Raw genomic sequence first — 8,037 nt, 5'->3', positions numbered from 1 at the left:
TCGGAGTAACCAGTAGGGGAGTGCGGCTGAGGCCCAATACTGCATGTGCGACGAAGCATTTTTTTTCTTGGGCCAATTGCGTGGGGGCTACTATATAATGCTAGTTGTGTAAAATAGCACGTGGGACACACATCAGTTCATGTATGACCAGCACAGTGGTAGGCTCCAAGACGACATGTGTTTGTAATGCGAAAAAATCCAAAGAATAATGAGTTGAATGGTCATAATCATGCCCTCAAAGACCCGACTAAGTGTTGGTAGCTACTCGAAGAAACGAGTATTACCAACCAATGGCCAGCTCAAAAAAGACAAAAGAAACAGGAAAGAAAAATAGAAAGAAATGGAAAAAGGGAAATGAAAACATAACACGGAACAAATAAAAACGGTTCAACCCAGCTTGGGTGCCCTGCGCGAATTTACAATTATTTTGAAATGAGAACAAAGATTCAATGTTCTGATTTTTTTTTTAAAAATGGAATATATTTTAAAATTCTAAACATTTTTCTAAAGTTCGATTTTTATGATATATTAACTTTATTGAAAATTTTGAATTTATGAAAAAAGGGAGAAAGAAAAATAAACTTGAAAGGAGAAAATACAAAATAAACAGGAAAGAAAAGGAGAAAGAAACGGAAAAAGGAAATTAGAAACATAACACAAAAAAACGGTTCAGGCCAAGTTGGGCGCGCGGTGCGAATTTTCCACTATTTGACGCTCTGTGTGATAAATAGGGTTTTCCCAACTGCATGGGCACAATAATAACAGGGCTGGCTTTGTTGGGCCACACTGCGGGTGGCCATGTACGAAATTCTAGCATTTTTTCTTTTTTAATAGAGGAACGGACAGAAGAAAAAAAATTAGTTCTGTCTCGAATTAAAAAATTTGATAATGAACGGATGAAAAATTTAGAAAAACGCACCTTACTTTATTAGTAGGTATAGATATAGATATAGATAGATGTCTAGGGTTTTAGAGACAGAAGTTGTTGTCTTTCTGGATTGGATGAATAGCTTCTACTTGTTCCTTGAACGTTCCTTCATATATATACACAAAAGCCAGACTTATACCAGCATATACATTTATGTATGCACACACAAACAATCCTACCATGCTATAATTCCTTTTTCATTTCTAGAATACACAATAGAGGTGTGCATCATATTTCATACTCCCTCCGTTCGGAAATACTTGTTCTAAAAATGGTTGTATCTAGACTTGATACAATCATTTCTAGGACAAGTATTTCCGAACAGAGAGAGTAGAAGGGAAGTCAAAGCAACATATTTCTGCACACAACGTTAATCTCATGGACTAGCAAACACTCCCGCTACAACTACAAGGATAAATGATATGTCTTATCTAATCTGAAGTCTAGAATGGCTTGGAGGCAGGATACGGGGCATCAAGAGTGCTACTAAACCGATATTGGACACCTCTTGCCAGCAAGCATGTCTTCAGAACAAACCGGGTCACCGCCACCCGTGTGCTTAGAGGAGTCGACAAGCCGACGGTAGGACCCGGCTGGACCTGAGAACGACACCATCTTGGAAGCATCGGCAACTGGCATAAATTGCATTGTTGAAGCCCATGCCCTTATTTAACATCCCAGATGTAAAACTTTCCTTTTTGAGTAATATATCCACTTGATCTTATTCCAATTCCTTTTGGGTTTCATCTTTTGTTTTTAGTTGTTGTTTTACTTTTGCATTGTCTTGTTATATTTTTCTATGCCATCATATGTTGCATCATGGTCATATCAAGTATAGCTTTGTGTTTGGTCATTCATGTTGTTGCCATGAGCATCATGTGCATTGTGTGTTTGTTTTCATGCATGTTGTACTATTGCATGCTCCATGGGTGATCCATGCACCATCATTTCTCCTCCTACCCCTATCTTTTTTTTGCAAGTCCCATATTGCACTACTCCATTAATGTTCATTTTCTCCCTATGAATCTTGCACCATGTCCAAAACCTCCTTGCCAAGTTTCACCTATTTTGGAGTTGATTTGGTTAGGTTCAAAAATGCCTCAAGTTTGAATTTTATTCAGACTTGTTTTATTTTTCTACCTCTAAAAATGCCCAACTTGATTTTATCAAATAGGGCATAATTCCAGGGTCATGAGGATATTCTCATATCTCTCATACACCTCTCCTTTCCCCCTGTGCATTTCTCTTTATTTTCCTGTCTGAAGAAAAGAAAAAGAGAAGAGCGCAAGCCAGCAGCAGCTTACCTGGCCCTTGGCCTCCAGGCCGGCCCAGCAGCAGTTCCAGCCCTAGCCCGCTCAGCCTGCCTGCGCCTCTCCCTCGCTCCTTTTTCTCACACGCTCGCCCGCACACCCCCTCTACCTCGCGCCCATGTGGCCTAGCCGGCCCCAGCTGACAGCGACTGCCGTTGCGCCCGCACCCACCTTTCCCCTACCTCGGTCCCCCTCTCCCGCGCACGCACATGGCCACGGCCACGCCACCGCGAGCTCGCCCCGCTCGCCCTAGCCCCTTCAAGACCCATCTCCTTGTCCACACGCTCCCTAGGGTTTCCCTCTACCTCTAGCGGCCGCCAGGCCACCTTTGCCACCAGATCCACCGCCCCGAACGGATCCAGGAGCGCGTCGTCATCGCCGGCGTGAGACCCGTCATCCTCAGCCCCGCAGATCGTGTCTGCCGCCTTCCACGAAGTCGACTACGTCCACTACGTCGTCTACGTGGAGCCGGAACGAGTCGCTGCGACGTCTTCTTCTTCCTCATCGTCTTCGGCCGCCATCGTGTTCGACCGCTTCCGTCGCCATCTCCGTCCGCCTCCCGACCAACGGAGCTGAAAGTGCAACTATCCCTAGGTGGTTTTGGTAATTCATAACAACATATAGCTCATTGAGCTAATGCTATTCCAAGATGACTATTTCAGGAAAGCTCAATGATTGGCATGGCATGGATGTGAAAGTGGAACCCTCAAAATGCTAAGGACAAAGGATTGGCTCAAGCTCAGAAGCTCAAGACTCTTCATTTTTTATTTTAGTGATCCAAGATCACATTGAGTCTTTAGGAAAAGCCAATACTATCAAGGAGGGATGAGGTGTTGCTTAATGAGCCTCTTGCTTCATGTGCTTAGTGATATGCTCCAAAACCCTCAACTACTTTCCCATATCCACATATGACCTAAACCCTAAGCCAAACTCGGTCCTACTGATTCTTTCTATCCAGCGCCACCGAGTTTCACTTGTCATAAGCCACTGCCAAACCCTACCAATTCGGTTCTACCGATAGGGATCTCGGTCTCACCGAGATGGGATTGCAAACTCTCTGTTTCCCTTTCATAACTTTTCGGTCTCACCGAAAGAGCGGATCGGTCCCACCGAGATTGCAATGTAAATTCAGTGTTTCCTTTTTGTAACTTTTCGGTCTCATCGAAAGAGCAAATCGGTCCCACCGAGTTTGCCTGACCAACTCTCTGGTTAGCTAATTACCAAAATCGGTCGCACCGAGTTTGTGTAATCGGTCTCACCGAGATTACGTTATGCCCAAACCCTAACCATATCGGTCCTACCGAGTTGCATGTCGGTCCCACCGAAAATCTCTAACGGTCACTAGGTTTACCTTTTCGGTCCGACCGAGTTTGTTGATTTGGTCCCACCGAGATTGGAAAACTGTGTGTAATGGTTAGATTTTGTGTGGAGGCTATATATACCCCTCCACCTCCTCTTCATTCGTGGAGAGAGCCATCAGAACACATACACAATTCCAACTCATATGTTCTGAGAGAGAACCACCTACTCATGTGTTGAGACCAAGATATTCCATTCCTACCATATGAATCTTGATCCCTAGCCTTCCCCAAGTTGCTTTCCACTCAAATCTTCTTTCCACAAAATCCAAATCCTATGAGAGAGAGTTGAGTGTTGGGGAGACTATCATTTGAAGCACAAGAGCAAGGAGTTCATCATCAACACACCATTTGTTACTTCTTGAAGAGTGGTGTCTCCTAGATTGGCTAGGTGTCACTTGGGAGCCTCCGACAAGATTGTGGAGTTGAACCAAGGAGTTTGTAAGGGCAAGGAGATCGCCTACTTCGTGAAGATCTACCGCTAGTGAGGCAAGTCCTTCGTGGGCGATGGCCATGGTGGGATAGACAAGGTTGCTACTTCGTGGACCCTTTGAGGGTGGTTGCTTCTTCGTGGACCCTTTGTGGGTGGAGCCCTCCGTGGACTCGCGCAACCGTTACCCTTCGTGGGTGGAGCCCTCCGTGGACTCGCGCAACCGTTACCCTTCGTGGGTTGAAGTCTCCATCAACGTGGATGTAGGATAGCACCACCTATCCGAACCACGGGAAAAACATCCGTGTCTCCAATTGCGTTTGAATTCTCCAAACCTTTCCCTTTACATTCTTGCAAGTTGCATGCTTTACTTTCCGCTGCCAATATACTCTTTGCATGCTTGCTTGAATGGTGTGATGATTGCTTGACTTGTCCTACAATAGCTAAAATCTTCCAAGAACTAAAATTGGGAAAAGGTTAAGCTTTTATTTGGTCAAGTAGTCTAATCACCCCCCCCCTCTAGACATACTTTCGATCCTACAAGTGGTATCAGAGCTTTGGTCTCCATTTGCTTTGATCTCCATAGCTTTTGGTGGTCATAGCCTTGGTTTCACAACCTAGGAGAGTATGGCATCTAGCGAGGGAAATTATCACCGTAGAGGTCCTTACTTTGATGGTACTAACTTTGCTAGTTGGAAGCATAAAATGAAAATGCATATTCTTGGACATAACCCCGCCGTTTGGGCTATTGTGTGTGTTGGTTTGCAAGGTGACTTCTTTGATGGGAAAGAACCAAATCGTGAAGCTACCGCGGATGAGTTTAAGATGTTGCAATACAATGCTCAAGCTTGTGATATTCTCTTCAACGGATTGTGCCCCGAAGAATTCAACAAAATCAGCCGTCTTGAGAATGCAAAGGAAATTTGGGACACTTTGATTGATATGCACGAAGGTACCGACTCCGTCAAGGAATCCAAGTTGGATGTGCTTCAAAGTCAACTTGACAAGTTCAAAATGAAGGATGGTGAAGGTGTCGCTGAAATGTACTCTAGGCTTGCTCTCATCACAAATGAGATTGCCGGCTTAGGAAGTGAAGAGATGACCGATAGATTCATCATCAAGAAGATTCTAAGAGCCTTGGATGGAAAATATGATACCGTGTGCACATTGATCCAAATGATGCCCAATTACAAAGATCTCAAGCCAACGGAGGTGATTGGAAGAATTGTTGCTCATGAGATGTCACTTAAGGATAAAGAGGAACTTCACAACAAATCAAGTGGTGCCTACAAAGCCTCATGTTAAGCCCCTACATCATCAAGTGAGAAACAAAACTTCAATGAAGAATTGAGCTTAATGGTGAAGAACTTCAACAAGTTCTACAAGAGTAGAAGCAAAGCTAGAAGCTTTAAGTCAAGGTCCTACAGTGACAAAAGATCTTCTAGTCGAGAGCGAAACTGCTACAGTTGTGGAAGACCCGGACACTATTCCAATGAGTGTACGGCTCCCTACAAGAGAAGAGAAGATTCTCCAAAAAGAAGAAGCAAAGAATCATCACCAAGAGAGAGAAGGAGTAGAGATGATCGTTATGAACGAAGATACTCATGGAGAAGCAAGGATTTGGAAAGGAAGGAAAAATCATCAAGGAGCTACACAAAACGAAGACATCAAGCTCATGTTGTTGAATGGGTATCCGGCTCCGACTCCGATAGCCACTCCGAGAGAAGTTATCACTCCGACTCCGAAGATACTCAAGATGAAGGTGTTGCCGGTCTAGCACTTGTGTCAACCAACTCCTACGACATATTTGACTCACCAAATGAAGGAATTGGAAGATGCTTCATGGCCAAAGGTCCTAAGGTAACACACCCCGAGTATGTTGATTTCAATAGTGATGAAGATGACTTGTTAGGTGATGATTTGCTTGTTGACAACTCTAGTGATGAATACTATGATGAAACGTCAATTAATCATGCTAATCAAGATAAAACGAATGACAATGATAAGGAGAAGATTGAGGCTCTAACTAAAGAACTAAACACTCTTAAGTTAGCTCATGAAACTATCTTCGAAGATCATCGAGAACTTTTAAGAGCTCATGAGAAATTACGCTTTGAAAAACTCAATCTTGAGCAAGAGCATGAGTTCTTAAAAGAAATCAATGATGATCTCCGCAAGAAAAGTTCTTCTTACATTGCCAAGCGTTTACTCTTATCCACTTACATGCCTCAAGTCAAGTCTAGTAACAAGAACAAGAAAGATTCTTCCTCTAGCAGTAACAATGATCATGCTAAATCCAATATTGTTGCTTCTAGTAGTTCTCTTGATTCCACTAATGATTCTCTTAGCCAAGTTACACTTGAGCAAGAAAATAGCTTATTGAAGGGAATTATAGAGAAAGGAGTGTACAAAAGACTTGCCGGGAGTAAGCAATTCAAGGAAATTGTGCGCAAGCAAGGAATGCACCGGAAGAATCAAGGTGTTGGTTTTGAACGAAAGTTCAATGCCAATGGAGTTGAGTGGGAAGAAGATCAATACCCCAAGACAAAGTTTGTTTCTCAACAAGAGGAGTATGATACTTCTTTCAAGGGGACACAAGCTCAAGATGATCTTCCACCACAAGACTACAAGCAAAAAGGCAAGGACAAGCTTCAAGAGGAAATTGATGCATTTGAAGAAGCTCCTAAGACCTTGGTCAAGTGGATTCCCAAGACTACTTCAAGTTCCACTTCATCAAGTACGACTACAACTCCAAGGATTCCCATCAAGATGGTGTGGATCCAAAAGAAGAAGAACTAGAGAGTTCTTGAGGGTGACTCCGCCAACATACTTCACTCTTATCATTTTGGCAAGAACAAGTGCAATCAACTTCCACATCTTGCACTAGTTCAAGGAGTCACAAACCCTCTTGTTGGTAAGACAAGGGACAAGGTAACCTAAAAGTTTTCATGGACATCATCTTGTGTGTGCATCACTCTATGTCTATGGATATCCTTGTTTGTTCCTTGTGGGACTAACCCATGTAGGTGTTGAAAGTGCAATTCACTCAAATGGATAGCTCCAAGTGATCTACATCAACATTGAGCATCCACATCTTCAACATCTACATGAAGTCATCATCGACAAAACCCAAGGTTAGTTCATCCCTCTAAGGGGGGATATCACATCTAGGGGGAGCTTTACTCTAAGACTTGAGCTAAAGCAACTCTAAAGATGTGAACACAACAATGCTTTATGTAAAAGTGGTAACCCCACTTGAGCTTAAACGATGAGTATGACCTATGATCAAGTGTTCTCACTTGACTCCTAAGTCAATATACTCATATATAGATGACCTTGTCATCGCAAATTGCCTGATAGATGCTAGAATTGGTTGTGCATGCCTTGTCACATATTTCATTTGCCATCTTATTGTGTGAGCATGCTGGTTGCATATTTTACTCATTCGAGGACATCCACTTGTTGTTTTGATTGTTTGGTTTTATTTCCTTTTGCCAAGTGGATGGACAAGAATGCCTAAGAACCTCCTCTAGCTATCTATGCTTTTCTCTCCTCAAACTCTATTCATGCTACATCACAAAATTTGATCAAGTCAGATTCGAACCACTCTGTGTGAGGAGCGCTCGGAGTCCCCGATTCGTCATAGACTTAAACTTCCAAAACCTCTTTATGATTCTCGGTCTGACCGATACCCCACTTTCGGTCCTACCGAGATCATTAAGTTGATCTAGGTTTTCGATCTCGGTGCAACCGATTTGAACCATTCGGTCACACCGAGTTGCAACAACTGTATATAGTTTTGCATCTCGGTGCCACCGAGTCGTTCCACTCGGTCACACCGACAGGGTCGGGCTATATATAGTCACGGGCAAAAATTTGGAAATTTCTCCGAACCCCTTCGCCCGCGCGATAGCCTGCTCTGCCAACTTGGTCTCCGGATCGTCTCCTCGCCGCCAGCCGCCTCCAGTCGCTGGTCTCCGTCACCGTCAACGGAATTCTACCCCGCCGTTT

This window comes from Triticum dicoccoides, chromosome 4A, assembly GCF_002162155.2.
Source record: "Triticum dicoccoides isolate Atlit2015 ecotype Zavitan chromosome 4A, WEW_v2.0, whole genome shotgun sequence".
NCBI classification, from domain to species: domain Eukaryota; kingdom Viridiplantae; phylum Streptophyta; class Magnoliopsida; order Poales; family Poaceae; genus Triticum; species Triticum dicoccoides.
This window is presented reverse-complemented; position numbering follows the sequence as displayed.